This window comes from Petromyzon marinus, chromosome 69 (genome assembly GCF_048934315.1).
Source record: "Petromyzon marinus isolate PM22_M1 ecotype Great Lakes invasive population chromosome 69, UKy_Petmar_22M1.pri1.0, whole genome shotgun sequence".
In the NCBI taxonomy this organism is placed as follows: Eukaryota; Metazoa; Chordata; class Hyperoartia; order Petromyzontiformes; family Petromyzontidae; genus Petromyzon; species Petromyzon marinus.
The window spans coordinates 5,110,066-5,131,791 of NC_133735.1; the positions used below are offsets into that span (position 1 = coordinate 5,110,066).

General features: G+C 50.8%; 1 long non-coding RNA gene across 1 annotated transcript; it reads left to right on the forward strand.

Moving 5' to 3' along the window:
* Window positions 1–1,921: 1,921 nt before the first annotated feature.
* Window positions 1,922–21,450, forward strand: LOC142906743 (uncharacterized). The gene is made up of 3 exons (XR_012930474.1): window positions 1,922–2,223; window positions 3,741–3,870; window positions 21,371–21,450. It is a non-coding gene; the product is annotated as an uncharacterized LOC142906743 (long non-coding RNA).
* Window positions 21,451–21,726: the final 276 nt, after the last annotated feature.

Here is a 21,726-nt window from a genome sequence, read left to right on the forward strand (position 1 = left end):
CTCCCTCTCCTCTCCCTCTCTCCCTCCTCTCTCCCTCTCCTCCATCTCTCTCTCTCTCCCTCTCTCTCTCTCTCTCCTCCCTCTCTCTCCTCCCTCTCTCTCCTCCATCTCCCTCTCTCCCTCTCTCTCCTCTCTCTCCTCCTCTCTCTCTCTCCCTCTCTCTCCCTCTCTCCCCTCTCTCTCCTCCATCTCTCTCTCTCCCTCTCTCTCCTCCATCTCTCTCTCTCTCCCTCTCTCTCTCTCTCCCTCTCTCTCTCTCTCCTCCATCTCCTCCATCTCTCTCTCTCTCCCTCCCCTCTCTCTCTCCCTCTCTCCCTCTCTCTCTCTCCTCCATCTCTCTCTCTCATCCACCACCACCACTCTATAGAGCTCCGTCTGCCACAGAGTGGAAGAGTAGGCCAAGTTCCGCGCTGTGTGAGTCAGTGGGGGAGTGGTGGTGAAGCAGTGACGGCACTGACCCACTCCCTCCCTCCCTCCCCTCCCTCCCGCCCTCCCACCCCTCCCTCCCTCCCTCCCTCCCTCCCCCTCCTTCCTCCCCCCTCCCCTCCCTCCCCTCCCTCCCCTCCCACCCCTCCCCTCTCCTCCCTCCCTCCTCCTCCCTCCTCCTCCTCCCTCCCTCTCCTCCCTCTCCTCCTCCCTCCCTCTCCCTCCCTCTCCTCCCTCCCTCCCTCCTTCCCTCTCCTCCCTCCCTCCCTCTCCTCCCTCCCTCCCTCTCCTCCCTCCCTCTCCTCCCTCCATCTCCTCCCTCCCTCCCTCCCTCCCTCTCCTCCCTCCCTCTCCTCCCTCCCTCTCCTCCCTTCCCTCTCCTCCCTCCCTCCCTCCCTCCCCTCCTCCTCCCCTCCCTCCCTCCCTCCTCCTCCCTCCTCTCCCCTCCCTCCTCCCTCCATCTCCTCCCTCTCCTCCCTCTCCTCCCTCCCTCCCTCCCTCCCTCCCTCCCTCCCTCTCCTCCCTCCCTCCCTCCTCCCCTCCCTCCCTCTCCTCCCTCCCTCTCCTCCCTCCCTCCCTCCCTCCCTCCCTCCCTCCCTCTCCCCCTCCCTCTCCCTCCCTCCCTCCCTCCCTCCCCTCCCTCCCTCCCTCTCCCTCCCTCCCTCTCCTCCCTCCCTCCCTCCCTCCCTCCCTCCCTCCCTCCCTCCCTCCCTCTCCTCCCTCCCTCCCTCCCTCCCTCTCCTCCCTCCCTCCCTCCCTCTCCTCCCTCCCTCCCTCTCCTCCCTCCCTCCCTCTCCTCCCTCTCCTCCCTCTCCTCCCTCCCTCCCTCCCTCTCCTCCCTCCCTCCCTCTCCTCCCTCCCTCCCTCTCCTCCCTCCCTCTCCTCCCTCCCTCTCCTCCCTCCCTCTCCTCCCTCCCTCCCTCTCCTCCCTTCCTCTCCTCCCTCCCTCCCTCTCCTCCCTCCCTCCCCTCCTCCCTCTCTCCCTCTCCTCCCTCCCTCCTCTCCTCTCCCTCCCTCCTCCTCCCTCTCCCCTCCGTCCCTCTCCTCCCTCCCTCTCTCCCTCCCTCCCTTCTCTCCCTCCCTCTCCTCCCTCCCTCCCCTCCCTCTCCTCCCTCTCCCTCCCTCCCTCTCCCTCCCTCCCCTCCCTCCCTCCTCCCTCTCCTCCCCTCCTCCCCTCCCTCTCCTCCCTCCCTCTCCCTCTCTCTCCTTCCTTCCTCCCTCCCTCCCTCTCCTCCCTCCCTCCCTCTCCTCCCTCTCCTCCCTCCCTCCCCTCCCCTCCCTCTCCTCCCTCCCTCCCCCCCAATCACAAACAATAATGGCTGTACATTCCATCACCTTGGCAACTGCAAACCCATTCATGATGGGTCCTCACGCGGTGGCGCGGACGACCCGGCGGAGGCTCTGCCCGGATTCTCCATTCCGCCGGACTGGACTGCAACTCCGCAACCCCAAACCCACGACTACAATCCGCTGATAGGGGAGCTATGAGGTGGTGGTTGTTGTGGTTGTGGTGGTTGTGGTTGTTGTTGCTGTTTGGGCTGAGTGGACCTAGGGGTTCGAACACTTTACACCCTCCCACCGAAATCCCTTCACCCCCTCCTCCTCCTCCTCCATGTGGTCAGAGGTTAGGTTATGGGTAGAGAGAAGGGATAGGGGGTAGAGAGATAGGGAGTAGAGATAGGGGGTAGAGACAGGGGGTAGGCATTAGGGGTTAATTGGTATTGCCCGAAGCCTCTGACCGCCACGGGTTCCAGGTTGAACGCACGAACCAGCGAACTTGAACCTCCCCACCTCGCGGTGAGCAGCAATCACCAGCACTCGTTACAAGGCCGATGAGATGTTGACTACCTCGCCTGGTCTACAGGAGGTCTATGTGGAGTCTGTGTCTCTCTCTCATCATCGTCATCACGGTGGCTATGAGATGTTGACTACCTCGCCTGGTCTACAGGAGGTCTATGTAGAGTCTGTGTCTCTCTCGTCATCATCATCATCATCACGGTGGCTAGGATATGTTGACTACCTCGCCTGGTCTGCAGGAGGTTTATGTGGAGTCTGTGTCTCTCTCATCATCATCATCACGGTGGCTATGAGATGTTGACTACCTCGCCTGGTTCGCAGGAGGTCGTCGGTTCGATCCCGTGACACTGACGATGCCTGCCTGCTGCTGCTGCTGTATATTTGGAGTCTGCGTGTGTCTCTGTCATCACCATCACGGTGGCTATGAGATGTCAACTACCTCGCCTGGTCTACAGGAGGTCTATGTGGAGTCTGCGTCTCTCTCGTCATCATCATCATCACGGTGGCTAGGAGATGTTGACTACCTCGCCTGGTTCGCAGGAGGACTATGTGGAGTCTGTGTCTCTCTCTCATCATCATCATCATCACGGTGGCTATGAGATGTTGACTACCTCGCCTGGTCTACAGGAGGTCTATGTGGAGTCTGCGTCTCTCTCATCATCATCACGGTGGCTAGGAGATGTTGACTACCTCGCCTGGTCTACAGGAGGTCTATGTGGAGTCTGCGTCTCTCTCGTCATCATCATCATCACGGTGGCTAGGAGATGTTGACTACCTCGCCTGGTCTACAGGAGGTTTATGTGGAGTCTACGTCTCTCATCATCATCACGGTGGCTATGAGATGTTGACTACCTCGCCTGGTCTACAGGAGGTCTATGTGGAGTCTGCGTCTCTCTCATCATCATCACGGTGGCTAGGAGATGTTGACTACCTCGCCTGGTCTACAGGAGGTCTATGTGGAGTCTGCGTCTCTCTCGTCATCATCATCATCACGGTGGCTATGAGATGTTGACTACCTCGCCTGGTCTACAGGAGGTCTATGTGGAGTCTGCGTCTCTCTCATCATCATCACCACGGTGGCTATGAGATGTTGACTACCTTGCCTGGTATACAGGAGATCTATGTGGAGTCTGCGTCTCTCTCTCATCATCACCACGGTGGCTTTGAGATGATGACTACCTCGCCAGGTCTACAGGAGGTCTGTGTGGAGTCTGCGTCTCTCTTTCTCATCATCATCACGGTGGCTATGAGATGTTGACTACCTCGCCTGGTCTACAGGAGGTCTATGTGGAGTCTGTGTTTCTCTCTCATCATCATCACGGTGGCTATGAGATGTTGACTACCTCGCCTGGTCTACAGGAGGTCTATGTGGAGTCTGTGTCTCTCTCTCATCATCATCATCACGGTGGCTATGAGATGTTGACTACCTCGCCTGGTCTACAGGAGGTCGTCAGTTCGATCCCGTGACACTGACGATGCCTGCCTGCTACTGCTGCTGTATATTTGTGTCGCCTTAGGGCCAAGCGAGTAGCAGCAGCGCCTATGAAGGCTACCGGCACCACGGCACACGAGGGGGTGGGTGGCCAGCACCACGCCCGGCCGCCTTTGTCTCTCCCCAGCGGCGATTATTTTTACACACCGCACCAGGTACTCATTTGAGGCTGAGTCGACCTAGGGGAGGCCCAGGACCGGTTCAGATAATCACTATTACTGGTGTTGACCGTGAGCGGGAATCGAACTCGGGTCGCCAGGTTCAGACCCAGCAGGTGCCGTGGGTTGACTGCTGTGCCAGGCTAGGTGCAGGAGGAGGAGGTCACAGGACAGACCCAGCAGGTGCCATGGGTTGACTGCTGTGCCAGGCTAGGTGCAGGAGGAGGAGGTCACGGGACAGACCCTGCAGGTGCCATGGGTTGACTGCTGTGCCAGGCTAGGTGCAGGAGGAGGAGGTCACGGGACAGACCCAACAGGTGCCGTGGGTTGACTGCTGTGCCAGGCTAGGTGCAGGAGGAGGAGGTCACGGGACAGACCCAGGTGGTGCCATGGGTTGACTGCTGTGCCAGGCTAGGTGCAGGAGGAGGAGGTCACGGGACAGACCCAGCAGGTGCCATGGGTTGACTGCTGTGCCAGGCTAGGTGCAGGAGGAAGTTCTATCCGCAAGGAGCTCCGCTCGTCGTTGCGAGCGTCCGCTCCACGCAGGAGCGATCAATCAAGGATCAATAACATTCACGCGTTTCAGCAAACAGATGGTACCTTGGCCACTTTGGGGCCGACCATAAATGACGTCACGCACCTAGGGAGGCGGGAGGGGGGGGGGTCAGACATTTGTGACGATGTGTGACGTGGGGGAGGGGGGGTTGGTTGAGAAACGTGACGTCACGTCAAAATGCGCAACTTTAAATAAATCTAGAATTGTTATAACAACAATAATTGTATTCTCGGTTCTTCCGGTAAAGTCACCGCCACGTAGAAGGGAAACAATAAAATAATAAAAATTTTAAAACAATTAAATTCTCACGACGTTTCGACTGCAACACAAGGAGCAATCATCATCAGGTGTGGAAACCCGATGATGATTTGGAGAAACCAAACGCCATGTCTCGGACCGTATTCTGTGAACACAAAACAGACCTTAGACACGGTAGGACCAACACCTCGGCCGTGGCAGATCACTGTTACAATTCAGTGGGCTCACATGACATTGCCTTCTCCAAGACAGAGGGTTCATTGCAAGCCATCTGGCTACCGTGAGAGATTCGTTCACGAGGCTATCCACGTATACAAGCACGGAGACAATTTCAACCGAGAAGATGGATTCTGGCTTAGCAATCATTGGAAGGATTCGATCAACCATTTCGGGTCTTAATTGATCGTTCACGCTTACGGCGGCTTTCAGACCGCGTCCATTATTTTTCGTCTCCCCCCTCCTCTTTCTCGAACATAGATGGACTCGTCCATCTGAACGACTGACAAATCGCTCAACCGTGGTGCTGACGTTAAAAAATAAAACGCCGCTTTTTTTAAATTGTTCTTGCTGTGGTTTTCACACCCGATGATGATGATGATGATTGCTTCTTGTGTTGCAGTCGTAAGCGTCGTGAGAATTTTATTTTTTATATTTTTATTTTTGTATTGGTTACCCTTTCTAAGATGGATTCTGGCTTAGCAATCATTGGAAGGATTCGATAAACCATTTCGGGTCTTAATTGATCGTTCACGCTTACGGTGGCTTTCAGACCACGTCCTCTTTCTCGAACATAGATGGACTCGTCCATCTGAACGACTGACAAATCGCTCACTGTGGTGCTATCGTTAAAAAATAAAACGCCGCTTTTTTCAAATTGTTCTTGCTGTGGTTTTCACACCCGATGATGATGATGATGATTGCTTCTTGTGTTGCAGTCGTAAGCGTCGTGAGAATTTTATTTTTTATATTTTTATTTTTTTATTGGTTACCCTTTCTAAGATGGATTCTGGCTTAGCAATCATTGGAAGGATTCGATAAACCATTTCGGGTCTTAATTGATCGTTCACGCTTACGGTGGCTTTCAGACCACGTCCTCTTTCTCGAACATAGATGGACTCGTCCATCTGAACGACTGACAAATCGCTCACTGTGGTGCTATCGTTAAAAAATAAAACGCCGCTTTTTTCAAATTGTTCTTGCTGTGGTTTTCACACCCGATGATGATGATGATGATTGCTTCTTGTGTTGCAGTCGTAAGCGTCATGAGAATTTTATTGTTTTATATTTTTATTTTTTTATTGTTCACCCTTCCACGTGATTGGTGACTTTACCGAAAGAACCAAGAATAATAATTTTATTGTTTTATATTTTTATTATTTTATTGTTCACCCTTTCTACGTGGTGGTGACTTTACCCAAAGAACCAAGAATAATAATTTTATTGTTTTATATTTTTATTATTTTATTCTTCACCCTTCCACGTGGTGGTGACTTTACCCAAAGAACCAAGAATAATAATTTTATTGCTTTATATTTTTATTATATTATTGTTTCCCTATCTACATGGTGGTGACTTTACCGAAAGAACCAAGAATAATAATTTTATTGTTTTATATTTTTATTATTTTATTGTTCACCCTTCCACGTGGTGGTGACTTTACCCAAAGAACCAAGAATAATAATTTTATTGTTTTATATTTTTATTATTTTATTGTTCACCCTTTCTACGTGGAGGTGACTTTACCAAAAGAACCAAGAATAATAATTTTATTGTTTTATATTTTTATTATTTTATTGTTCACCCTTTCTACGTGGTGGTGACTTTACCCAAAGAACCAAGAATAATAATTTTATTGTTTTATATTTTTATTATTTTATTGTTCACCCTTTCTACGTGGAGGTGACTTTACCGAAAGAACCAAGAATAATAATTTTATTGTTTTATATTTTTATTATTTTATTGTTCACCCTTTCTACGTGGTGGTGACTTTACCGAAAGAACCGAGAATAATAATTTTATTGTTTTATATTTTTATTATTTTATTGTTCACCCTTCCACGTGGTTGGTGACTTTACCCAAAGAACCAAGAATAATAATTTTATTGTTTTATATTTTTATTTTTTTATTGTTCACCCTTCCACGTGATTGGTGACTTTACCCAAAGAACTAAGAATAATAATTTTATTGTTTTATATTTTTATTATTTTATTGTTTCCCTTCTACGTGGTGGTGACTTTACCGAAAGAACCAAGAATAATAATTTTATTGTTTTATATTTTTATTATTTTATTGTTTCCCCTTCCACGTGATTGGTGACTTTACCGAAAGAACCAAGAATAATAATTTTATTGTTTTATATTTTTATTATTTTATTGTTCACCCTTTCTACGTGGTGGTGACTTTACCGAAAGAACCAAGAATAATAATTGTATTGTTTTATATTTTTATTATTTTATTGTTCACCCTTCCACGTGGTGGTGACTTTACCCAAAGAACCAAGAATAATAATTTTATTGTTTTATATTTTTATTATTTTATTGTTCACCCTTTCTACGTGGTGGTGACTTTACCCAAAGAACCAAGAATAATAATTGTATTGTTTTATATTTTTATTATTTTATTGTTTCCCTTCTACGTGGAGGTGACTTTACCCAAAGAACCAAGAATAATAATTTTATTGTTTTATATTTTTATTATTTTATTGTTCACCCTTTCTACGTGGTGGTGACTTTACCCAAAGAACCAAGAATAATAATTGTATTGTTTTATATTTTTATTATTTTATTGTTCACCCTTCCACGTGGTTGGTGACTTTACCCAAAGAACCAAGAATAATAATTTTATTGTTTTATATTTTTATTATTTTATTGTTCACCCTTCCACGTGGTTGGTGACTTTACCCAAAGAACCAAGAATATGAATCCCTGCAGTCACGAAAGCTTTAAATCAAAACACTAATTGTTATAACAACATCAGAGCGCATCGCCACGTTAAATCCGCACGACAATGACGATAGTTTAAAAGCGATTTGGAGCACGTTTTATTTTCAAAATGGAAGTATGTTTTTTTGTGGGGGGGGGGGTGGGGGCAGAGCTTTGTGACGTCATATTTGAGGGAGGGGGGGTCTGACTTGTTGTGACGTCATGTGACGAGGACGAGGAGGGGGGGGGTCAAAAATCGGCCACAATTGCGTGACGTCATTTATGGACGGCCCCATTGCAGTCGCGGGGTTAGGGTGGCACACGAGTGGCACCACTACCACAGTGTCCCACTGGTACCAGTGGTACCTGTCCCACTGGTACCACTTGTCCCATAGTGTCCCACTGGTACCACTGGTACCTGTCTCACTACTCCCACTGGTACCTGTCCCACTACTACCACTGGTACCTGTCTCACTACTACCACTGGTACCTGTCCCACTACTCCCACTGGTACCTGTCTCACTACTACCACTGGTACCTGTCCCACTACTACCACTGGTACCTGTCTCACTACTACCACTGGTACCTGTCCCACTACTCCCACTGGTACCTGTCTCACTACTACCACTGGTACCTGTCTCACTACTACCACTGGTACCTGTCTCACTACTACCACTGGTACCTGTCTCACTACTCCCACTGGTACCTGTCTCACTACTACCACTGGTACCTGTCCCACTACTACCACTGGTACCTGTCTCACTACTACCACTGGTACCTGTCTCACTACTACCACTGGTACCTGTCTTACTACTACCACTGGTACCTGTCTCACTACTACCACTGGTACCTGTCCCACTACTCCCACTGGTACCTGTCTCACTACTACCACTGGTACCTGTCCCACTACTACCACTGGTACCTGTCTCACTACTACCACTGGTACCTGTCTCACTACTACCACTGGTACCTGTCTCACTACTACCACTGGTACCTGTCTCACTACTACCACTGGTACCTGTCCCACTACTACCACTGGTACCTGTCTCACTACTACCACTGGTACCTGTCTCACTACTACCACTGGTACCTGTCCCACCTGTCCCACTGGTACCTGTCTCACTACTACCACTGGTACCTGTCTCACTACTCCCACTGGTACCTGTCTCACTACTACCACTGGTACCTGTCTCACTACTACCACTGGTACCTGTCTCACTACTCCCACTGGTACCTGTCTCACTACTCCCACTGGTACCACTTGTCCCACTACTACCACTGGTACCTGTCTCACTACTACCACTGGTACCTGTCTCACTACTACCACTGGTACCTGTCTCACTACTCCCACTGGTACCTGTCTCACTACTACCACTGGTACCTGTCTTACTACTACCACTGGTACCTGTCTCACTACTACCACTGGTACCTGTCTCACTACTCCCACTGGTACCACTTGTCCCACTACTACCACTGGTACCTGTCTCACTACTCCCACTGGTACCTGTCTCACTACTACCACTGGTACCTGTCCCACTACTACCGCTGGTACCTGTCCCACTACTACCACTGGTACCTGTCTCACTACTACCACTGGTACCTGTCTCACTACTACCACTGGTACCTGTCTCACTACTACCACTGGTACCTGTCCCACTACTACCACTGGTACCTGTCTCACTACTACCACTGGTACCTGTCCCACTACTACCACTGGTACCTGTCTCACTACTACCACTGGTACCTGTCTCACCTGTCCCACTGGTACCTGTCTCACTACTCCCACTGGTACCTGTCTCACTACTACCACTGGTACCTGTCCCACTACTCCCACTGGTACCTGTCTCACTACTACCACTGGTACCTGTCTCACTACTACCACTGGTACCTGTCCCACCTGTCCCACTGGTACCTGTCCCACTACTACCACTGGTACCTGTCCCACTACTACCACTGGTACCTGTCTCACTACTCCCACTGGTACCTGTCCCACTACTACCACTGGTACCTGTCTCACTACTACCACTGGTACCTGTCTCACTACTACCACTGGTACCTGTCTCACTACTACCACTGGTACCTGTCCCACTACTACCACTGGTACCTGTCTCACTACTACCACTGGTACCTGTCCCACTACTACCACTGGTACCTGTCTCACTACTACCACTGGTACCTGTCTCACTACTACCACTGGTACCTGTCTCACTACTCCCACTGGTACCTGTCTCACTACTACCACTGGTACCTGTCTCACTACTACCACTGGTACCTGTCCCACTACTACCACTGGTACCTGTCTCACTACTACCACTGGTACCTGTCTCACTACTACCACTGGTACCTGTCTCACTACTACCACTGGTACCTGTCTCACTACTCCCACTGGTACCTGTCTCACTACTACCACTGGTACCTGTCCCACTACTACCACTGGTACCTGTCTCACTACTACCACTGGTACCTGTCCCACCTGTCCCACTGGTACCTGTCTCACTACTACCACTGGTACCTGTCTCACTACTCCCACTGGTACCTGTCCCACTACTCCCACTGGTACCTGTCTCACTACTACCACTGGTACCTGTCTCACTACTACCACTGGTACCTGTCCCACTACTACCACTGGTACCTGTCACACTACTCCCGCTGGTACCTGTCTCACTACTCCCACTGGTACCTGTCCCACTACTACCACTGGTACCTGTCTCACTACTACCACTGGTACCTGTCTCACTACTACCACTGGTACCTGTCACACTACTACCACTGGTACCTGTCTCACTACTACCACTGGTACCTGTCTCACTACTACCACTGGTACCTGTCCCACTACTCCCACTGGTACCTGTCTCACTACTACCACTGGTACCTGTCTCACTACTACCACTGGTACCTGTCTCACTACTACCACTGGTACCTGTCCCACTACTACCACTGGTACCTGTCTCACTACTACCACTGGTACCTGTCTCACTACTACCACTGGTACCTGTCTCACTACTACCACTGGTACCTGTCCCACTACTACCACTGGTACCTGTCCCACTACTACCACTGGTACCTGTCTCACTACTCCCACTGGTACCTGTCCCACTACTACCACTGGTACCTGTCTCACTACTACCACTGGTACCTGTCCCACTACTACCACTGGTACCTGTCCCACTACTCCCACTGGTACCTGTCTCACTACTACCACTGGTACCTGTCTCACTACTACCACTGGTACCTGTCTCACTACTACCACTGGTACCTGTCCCACTACTACCACTGGTACCTGTCTCACTACTACCACTGGTACCTGTCTCACTACTACCACTGGTACCTGTCTCACTACTACCGCTGGTACCTGTCTCACTACTCCCACTGGTACCTGTCCCACTACTACCACTGGTACCTGTCCCACTACTACCACTGGTACCTGTCTCACTACTCCCACTGGTACCTGTCTCACTACTCCCACTGGTACCTGTCTCACTACTCCCACTGGTACCTGTCCCACTACTACCACTGGTACCTGTCTCACTACTCCCACTGGTACCTGTCTCACTACTCCCACTGGTACCTGTCTCACTACTACCACTGGTACCTGTCTCACTACTACCACTGGTACCTGTCTCACTACTACCACTGGTACCTGTCTCACTACTACCACTGGTACCTGTCCCACTACTACCACTGGTACCTGTCTCACTACTACCACTGGTACCTGTCCCACTACTACCACTGGTACCTGTCTCACTACTACCACTGGTACCTGTCTCACCTGTCCCACTGGTACCTGTCTCACTACTCCCACTGGTACCTGTCTCACTACTACCACTGGTACCTGTCCCACTACTCCCACTGGTACCTGTCTCACTACTACCACTGGTACCTGTCTCACTACTACCACTGGTACCTGTCCCACCTGTCCCACTGGTACCTGTCCCACTACTACCACTGGTACCTGTCCCACTACTACCACTGGTACCTGTCTCACTACTCCCACTGGTACCTGTCCCACTACTACCACTGGTACCTGTCTCACTACTACCACTGGTACCTGTCTCACTACTACCACTGGTACCTGTCTCACTACTACCACTGGTACCTGTCCCACTACTACCACTGGTACCTGTCTCACTACTACCACTGGTACCTGTCCCACTACTACCACTGGTACCTGTCTCACTACTACCACTGGTACCTGTCTCACTACTACCACTGGTACCTGTCTCACTACTCCCACTGGTACCTGTCTCACTACTACCACTGGTACCTGTCTCACTACTACCACTGGTACCTGTCCCACTACTACCACTGGTACCTGTCTCACTACTACCACTGGTACCTGTCTCACTACTACCACTGGTACCTGTCTCACTACTACCACTGGTACCTGTCTCACTACTCCCACTGGTACCTGTCTCACTACTACCACTGGTACCTGTCCCACTACTACCACTGGTACCTGTCTCACTACTACCACTGGTACCTGTCCCACCTGTCCCACTGGTACCTGTCTCACTACTACCACTGGTACCTGTCTCACTACTCCCACTGGTACCTGTCCCACTACTCCCACTGGTACCTGTCTCACTACTACCACTGGTACCTGTCCCACTACTCCCACTGGTACCTGTCACACTACTCCCGCTGGTACCTGTCTCACTACTCCCACTGGTACCTGTCCCACTACTACCACTGGTACCTGTCTCACTACTACCACTGGTACCTGTCTCACTACTACCACTGGTACCTGTCACACTACTACCACTGGTACCTGTCTCACTACTACCACTGGTACCTGTCTCACTACTACCACTGGTACCTGTCCCACTACTCCCACTGGTACCTGTCTCACTACTACCACTGGTACCTGTCTCACTACTACCACTGGTACCTGTCTCACTACTACCACTGGTACCTGTCCCACTACTACCACTGGTACCTGTCTCACTACTACCACTGGTACCTGTCTCACTACTACCACTGGTACCTGTCTCACTACTACCACTGGTACCTGTCCCACTACTACCACTGGTACCTGTCCCACTACTACCACTGGTACCTGTCTCACTACTCCCACTGGTACCTGTCCCACTACTACCACTGGTACCTGTCTCACTACTACCACTGGTACCTGTCCCACTACTACCACTGGTACCTGTCCCACTACTCCCACTGGTACCTGTCTCACTACTACCACTGGTACCTGTCTCACTACTACCACTGGTACCTGTCTCACTACTACCACTGGTACCTGTCCCACTACTACCACTGGTACCTGTCTCACTACTACCACTGGTACCTGTCTCACTACTACCACTGGTACCTGTCTCACTACTCCCACTGGTACCTGTCTCACTACTACCACTGGTACCTGTCTCACTACTCCCACTGGTACCTGTCTCACTACTACCGCTGGTACCTGTCTCACTACTCCCACTGGTACCTGTCCCACTACTACCACTGGTACCTGTCCCACTACTACCACTGGTACCTGTCTCACTACTCCCACTGGTACCTGTCTCACTACTCCCACTGGTACCTGTCTCACTACTCCCACTGGTACCTGTCCCACTACTACCACTGGTACCTGTCTCACTACTCCCACTGGTACCTGTCTCACTACTCCCACTGGTACCTGTCTCACTACTACCACTGGTACCTGTCTCACTACTACCACTGGTACCTGTCTCACTACTACCACTGGTACCTGTCTCACTACTACCACTGGTGCCTGTCTCACTACTACCACTGGTACCTGTCTCACTACTACCACTGGTACCTGTCTCACTACTACCACTGGTACCTGTCCCACTACTACCACTGGTACCTGTCTCACTACTACCACTGGTACCTGTCTCACTACTACCACTGGTACCTGTCCCACTACTACCACTGGTACCTGTCTCACTACTCCCACTGGTACCTGTCTCACTACTACCACTGGTACCTGTCTCACTACTACCACTGGTACCTGTCTCACTACTACCACTGGTACCTGTCTCACTACTACCACTGGTACCTGTCTCACTACTACCACTGGTACCTGTCTCACTACTACCACTGGTACCTGTCTCACTACTACCACTGGTACCTGTCCCACTACTACCACTGGTACCTGTCTCACTACTACCACTGGTACCTGTCTCACTACTCCCACTGGTACCTGTCTCACTACTACCACTGGTACCTGTCTCACTACTACCACTGGTACCTGTCTCACTACTACCACTGGTACCTGTGTCACTACTACCACTGGTACCTGTCTCACTACTACCACTGGTACCTGTCCCACTACTACCACTGGTACCTGTCTCACTACTACCACTGGTACCTGTACCACTACTCCCACTGGTACCTGTCCCACTACTACCACTGGTACCTGTCCCACTACTACCACTGGTACCTGTCTCACTACTCCCACTGGTACCTGTCTCACTACTACCACTGGTACCTGTCTCACTACTACCACTGGTACCTGTCTCACTACTACCACTGGTACCTGTCTCACTACTACCACTGGTACCTGTCTCACTACTCCCACTGGTACCTGTCTCACTACTCCCACTGGTACCTGTCTCACTACTACCACTGGTACCTGTCTCACTACTACCACTGGTACCTGTCTCACTACTACCACTGGTACCTGTCTCACTACTACCACTGGTACCTGTCCCACTACTACCACTGGTACCTGTCTCACTACTACCACTGGTACCTGTCCCACTACTACCACTGGTACCTGTCTCACTACTACCACTGGTACCTGTCTCACTACTACCACTGGTACCTGTCTCACTACTACCACTGGTACCTGTCCCACTACTACCACTGGTACCTGTCCCACTACTACCACTGGTACCTGTCTCACTACTACCACTGGTACCTGTCCCACTACTACCACTGGTACCTGTCTCACTACTACCACTGGTACCTGTCTCACTACTACCACTGGTACCTGTCCCACTACTACCACTGGTACCTGTCCCACTACTACCACTGGTACCTGTCTCACTACTACCACTGGTACCTGTCTCACTACTACCACTGGTACCTGTCTCACTACTACCACTGGTACCTGTCTCACTACTACCACTGGTACCTGTCTCACTACTACCACTGGTACCTGTCCCACTACTACCACTGGTACCTGTCTCACTACTACCACTGGTACCTGTCGCACTACTACCACTGGTACCTGTCTCACTACTCCCACTGGTACCTGTCCCACTACTACCACTGGTACCTGTCTCACTACTACCACTGGTACCTGTCTCACTACTACCACTGGTACCTGTCTCACTACTCCCACTGGTACCTGTCTCACTACTACCACTGGTACCTGTCCCACTACTACCACTGGTACCTGTCTCACTACTCCCACTGGTACCTGTCCCACTACTACCACTGGTACCTGTCTCACTACTACCACTGGTACCTGTCTCACTACTACCACTGGTACCTGTCTCACTACTACCACTGGTACCTGTCTCACTACTACCACTGGTGCCTGTCTCACTACTCCCACTGGTACCTGTCCCACTACTACCACTGGTACCTGTCTCACTACTCCCACTGGTACCTGTCTCACTACTACCACTGGTACCTGTCTCACTACTACCACTGGTACCTGTCCCACTACTACCACTGGTACCTGTCTCACTACTACCAGTGGTACCTGTCCCACTACTACCACTGGTACCTGTCTCACTACTACCACTGGTACCTGTCCCACTACTACCACTGGTACCTGTCCCACTACTACCACTGGTACCTGTCCCACTACTACCACTGGTACCTGTCTCACTACTCCCACTGGTACCTGTCTCACAACTCCCACTGGTACCTGTCTCACTACTCCCACTGGTACCTGTCTCACTACTACCACTGGTACCTGTCCCACTACTACCACTGGTACCTGTCTCACTACTCCCACTGGTACCTGTCCCACTACTACCACTGGTACCTGTCTCACTACTCCCACTGGTACCTGTCTCACTACTACCACTGGTACCTGTCTCACTACTACCACTGGTACCTGTCTCACTACTACCACTGGTACCTGTCCCACTACTCCCACTGGTACCTGTCTCACTACTACCACTGGTACCTGTCTCACTACTACCACTGGTACCTGTCTCACTACTACCACTGGTACCTGTCTCACTACTACCACTGGTACCTGTCTCACTACTACCACTGGTACCTGTCTCACTACTACCGCTGGTACCTGTCTCACTACTACCACTGGTACCTGTCTCACTACTACCACTGGTACCTGTCTCACTACTACCACTGGTACCACAGTGTCCCACTACTACCACTGGTACCTGTCTCACTACTCCCACTGGTACCTGTCTCACTACTACCACTGGTACCTGTCTCACTACTACCACTGGTACCTGTCTCACTACTACCACTGGTACCTGTCTCACTACTACCACTGGTACCTGTCTCACTACTACCACTGGTACCTGTCTCACTACTCCCACTGGTACCTGTCTCACTACTACCGCTGGTACCTGTCTCACTACTACCACTGGTACCTGTCTCACTACTCCCACTGGTACCTGTCTCACTACTACCACTGGTACCTGTCCCACTACTACCACTGGTACCTGTCTCACTACTCCCACTGGTACCTGTCTCACTACTACCACTGGTACCTGTCTCACTACTACCACTGGTACCTGTCTCACTACTCCCACTGGTACCTGTCTCACTACTCCCACTGGTACCTGTCTCACTACTCCCACTGGTACCTGTCCCACTACTCCCACTGGTACCTGTCTCACTACTACCACTGGTACCTGTCTCACTACTACCACTGGTACCTGTCTCACTACTCCCACTGGTACCTGTCTCACTACTACCACTGGTACCTGTCTCACTACTACCACTGGTACCTGTCTCACTACTCCCACTGGTACCTGTCTCACTACTACCACTGGTACCTGTCCCACTACTCCCACTGGTACCTGTCTCACTACTACCACTGGTACCTGTCTCACTACTACCACTGGTACCTGTCCCACTACTACCACTGGTACCTGTCTCACTACTACCACTGGTACCTGTCCCACTACTCCCACTGGTACCTGTCTTACTACTACCACTGGTACCTGTCTCACTACTCCCACTGGTACCTGTCTCACTACTACCACTGGTACCTGTCTCACTACTACCACTGGTACCTGTCTCACTACTACCACTGGTACCTGTCTCACTACTCCCACTGGTACCTGTCTCACTACTACCACTGGTACCTGTCTCACTACTCCCACTGGTACCTGTCTCACTACTACCACTGGTACCTGTCTCACTACTACCACTGGTACCTGTCTCACTACTACCACTGGTACCTGTCTCACTACTCCCACTGGTACCTGTCGCACCTGTCCCACTGGTACCTGTCCCACTACTCCCACTGGTACCTGTCCCACTACTACCACTGGTACCTGTCTCACTACTACCACTGGTACCTGTCTCACTACTACCACTGGTACCTGTCTCACTACTACCACTGGTACCTGTCTCACTACTACCACTGGTACCTGTCCCACTACTACCACTGGTACCTGTCCCACTACTCCCACTGGTACCTGTCTCACTACTACCACTGGTACCTGTCCCACTACTCCCACTGGTACCTGTCCCACCTGTCCCACTGGTACCTGTCCCACCTGTCCCACTGGTACCTGTCCCACCTGTCCCACTGGTACCTGTCCCACCTGTCCCACTGGTACCTGTCCCACCTGTCCCACTGGTACCTGTCCCACTGGTACCTGTCCCACCTGTCCCACCTGTCCCACTGGTACCTGTCCCACCTGTCTCCCCTGTCCCGCTGGTATCTGTCTCACCTGTCCCACCTGTCCCACTGGTACCTGTCGCACCTGATGGAGATGAATAATTATGATCGAGGCTTCACCCGGTCGCCCCCACCACCACCCTCCCCCTCCCCCCTCCTCCCTCCCCCCGTTTCCGATGCGCACGAAGATTTTCCGTTTGGCTCCTTCGGCAAAGTCACGTGGACAGGCTGAAAGAAAAATGGAACAAAAAATTTCGACGTTTCGATCGCGACACAAAAGCGACGTAAACGTGGAGACGTCGGAATAAAAATCGACGGGAAAATCTCGGACGCAGGCGACCGTCATCAGGGCCGCTTTGCGTCGCGATCAAAAAACGTCAAAGTTTTCCAAAAAATTTTGTATTTTTATTTAAACCTATCCACGTGACTTTACCGAAACGCCCCAAAACAACGGGAATTCCTGCAAAACTCACGAAAGCTTGCGGTCGATATCGACTTCGCACATTGTCAGTAGAAGGGAAACGATAAAATATATTTTTTAAAAATATATATAAATATAAAACAATAAAATTCTCACGACGTTTCGACTGCAACGCAAGCTGCCCTCTGGTGCCCCCTGGTGGCGGGAGACCGCGATGCCACGCAGGGCAGTTGAGTCACACTTGTTATAGGAATAGGTTTTACCCTTTTAACTGGCACAAAAATACTGACACCTTCATTCAAGGCATCATGTTTGCAATGACCACAACACAAGCAGTCAAAATGCAAACAAAAAAGACAACTCTGATAATAATATTGGCACTGTCCTTGAATTTGATTGGTCCACACCCGAGACGGCTTTTCTTAGAGCCCTTTAGTCTCCATTGGTGTTGGACCAGAAGACGCCAAAAGGCGTACAACTCAAAAACAGCGCACCATCAGAGTATTGAGGGCTCGGGGTGAGCATTAACATTATGAGACCTCCTTTGACTGCTTGTGTTGTGGTCATTGCAAACATGATGCCTTGAAAAAAGGTGTCAGTTTTTTGTGCCAGTTAAAAGGGTAAAACCTATTCCTATGTCTTGTTTCTGGCAAAGGAGGTCTCATAATAGAGTCACACTTGATTCGGTACTATCGTGACTGCAGCTGTTATCAGGAATAGGTTTTTACCCTTTTAGCTGGCACAAAAACTGACACCCTTTTATTCAAGGCATCGTGTTTGCAATAACCACAACACAAGCAGTCAAAATGCAACACACAAAAAGAGACAACTCTGATAATAATGATATTGGCACCGTCCTTGAATTTGATTGGTCCACACCCGAGACGGCTTTTCTTAGAGCCCTTTAGTCTCTCCACTGGTGCTGGACCAGAAGACGCCAAAAGGCGTACAGCTCAAAAACAGCGCCACTATCAGAGTTATTGAGGGCTCGGGGTGAGCCTTTTACATTATGAGACCTCTCCTTTGCCAGTAACAAGATATAGGAATAGGTTTTACCCTTTTAACTGGCACAAAAACTGACACCTTATTCACCACATCACAAGCAGTCAAAATGCAAATTCAAGGACAGTGCCAATATTATTATTGTTGTCTTTTTTTGTGTGTTGCATTTTGACTGCTTGTGTTGTGGTTATCGCAAACACGATGCCTTGAATAAAAGGGTGTCAGTTTTTGTGCCAGCTAAAAGGGTAAAAACCTATTCCTATATCTTGTTACTGGCAAAGGAGAGGTCTCACAATGCAGCTGTCATCCTTTGGTTCTTTCGGTAAAGTCACGCAGAAGTAGAAAATAATACGCGACATCATATCACACGACGTTTCGATTGCAAAGCAAGCAATCATCATCAGGTACAAATGAAAGAGAAACACGCCCCTAGTGAACTTAGAGATATAATGCAGCACAGAAAGTCGTCTGACACGGCGGTCAACACCCTACCTGGTTGATTAACGTCCAAGAGAGAGACACAGAACCGGAGACAAAGACAAAGATCCCCCGTGTAGCCTTAACAGACTGTAGGGGCAAGTGCTGTTAGCGAGCACCTATGAAGGCCGGCACGGCACACGCACACAGACACACACAAGCGGAAAGAGTTAACGCAGAGAGACACAGAGAGAGAGAGACACAGACGCATGGGCACACAGAGTAACAACGTCTCCGTGTCGAGGCCTTAAATAGCTAGAGAGGAGGTACAGAGAGAGAGCGAGGAGGAGGGGGATGGTTAATTAGCATGTCAATGGGAGATCCTACAATGAGATAACTCCACCGAAGGGGAGACACACAGAGAGAGAGAGAGACGGAGGCAACACTAAATCAAACTAACTTAGTAAAACAATTTTTTAAAATGTAATGTAATGCGACACGCACAGTCGGACAAACACACAATCAACACGTGGCCTGGTCCATTACGCCACTCCAAAGATTGCTCAATTAGAAGTTAAGTGTGAAATTTGGGAGAGAGACAAGGCTGTCTTTGCGTCTCCATATCTGTGCTTTGTCTCTCTCCCAAATTTCACACTTAACTGTAATTACATTACATTTTAAAAAATATTTTTTACTAAGTTAGTTTGATTTAGTGTTGCCTCCGTCTCTCTCTCTCTCTGTGTGTCTCCCCTTCGGTGGAGTTATCTCATTGTAGGATCTCCCATTGACATGCTAATTAACCATCCCCCTCCTCCTCTCTCTCTGTACCTCCTCTCTAGCTATTTAAGGCCTCGACACGGAGACGTTGTTACTCTGTGTGCCCATGTGTCTCTGTGTGTCTCTCTCTGTGTCTCTCTGCGTTAACTCTTTCCGCTTGTGTGTGTCTGTGTGCGTGTGCCGTGCCGGCCTTCATAGGTGCTCGCTAACAGCACTTGCCCCTACAGTCTGTGAAGGCTACACGGGGGATCTTTGTCTTTGTCTCCGGTTCTGTGTCTCTCTCTTGGACGTTAATCACCCAGGTAGGGTGTTGACCGCCGTGTCAGCCGCCTTTCTGTGCTGCGTTGCATTATATCTCTAAGTTCACTAGGGGCGTGTTTCTCTTTCATTTGTACCTGATGATGATTGCTTGCTTTGCAATCGAAACGTCGTGTGATATTATGTCGCGTATTATTTTCTACTTCTGCGTGACTTTACCGAAAGAACCAAAGAATAACAGCTGACAAGTCACCATCATCATCATCACGGTGGGCTATGAGATGTTGACTACCTCGCCTGGTCTACAGGAGGTCTATGTGGAGTCTGCGTATGAGATGTTGACTACCTCGCCTGGTATACAGGAGGTCTATGTGGAGTCTGTGTCTCTCTCTCATCATCATCACGGTGGCTATGAGATGTTGACTACCTCGCCTGGTCTACAGGAGGTCTATGTGGAGTCTGTGTCTCTCTCTCATCATCATCACGGTGGCTAGGAGATGTTGACTACCTCGCCAGGTCTACACTCCTCATGCACTCATTCCTCCACTGAACCTGCGTCCTATTTACGAATCACGTTTTTTGGGTGGTGGTGGTGGTGGTGTTGGGGGTGATGGGGGTGCTGGTACTGGTTGTGGGCGTGGTGGTTGTGTGTGTGTGGTGGGCGTGGTGGCGGTTGTGGGCGTGGTGGTGGTTGTGGGCGTGGTGGCGGTTGTGGGCGTGGCGATGGTGGTTGTGGGCGTGGTGGCGGTTGTGGGCGTGGTGGCGGTTGTGGGCGTGGTGGTGATTGTGGGCGTGGCGATGGCGGTTGTGGGCGCGGTTGTGGTTGTGGGCGCGGTTGTGGTTGTGGGCGCGGTTGTGGTTGTGGGCGTGGTGATGGTGGTTGTGGGCGTGGTGCCGGTTGTGGGCGTGGTGGTTGTGGGCGTGGTGGCAGTTGTGGGCGTGGCGATGGTGCTTGTGCGCGTGGTGATGGTTGTGGACGTGGTTGTGATTGTGGACGTGGTTGTGGTAGTGGTTGTGGGCGTAGTTGTGGGCGTGGTGATGGTGGTTGTGGGCGTGATCTCACTGTCCCTCATTGCTCGCCGTAGGCGACTGGCACCACGTGAGGGGAGCAACTCACCATCACTACTCACCATCACTACTCACCATCACCTCACCACCTCCTCACCACCTCCTCACCACCTCCTCACCACCTCCTCACCACCTCCTCACCTCGCCACCTCCTCACCACCTCACCACCTCGTCACCACCTCCTCACCACCACCTCACCACCACCTCACCACCTCACCTCCTCACCACCTCCTCACCACCTCCTCACCACCTCCTCACCACCTCCTCACCACCTCCTCACCTCACCACCACCTCACCACCTCACCACCACCTGACCACCTCACCACCTCCTCACCACCTCCTCACCACCACCTCACCTCCTCACCACCACCTC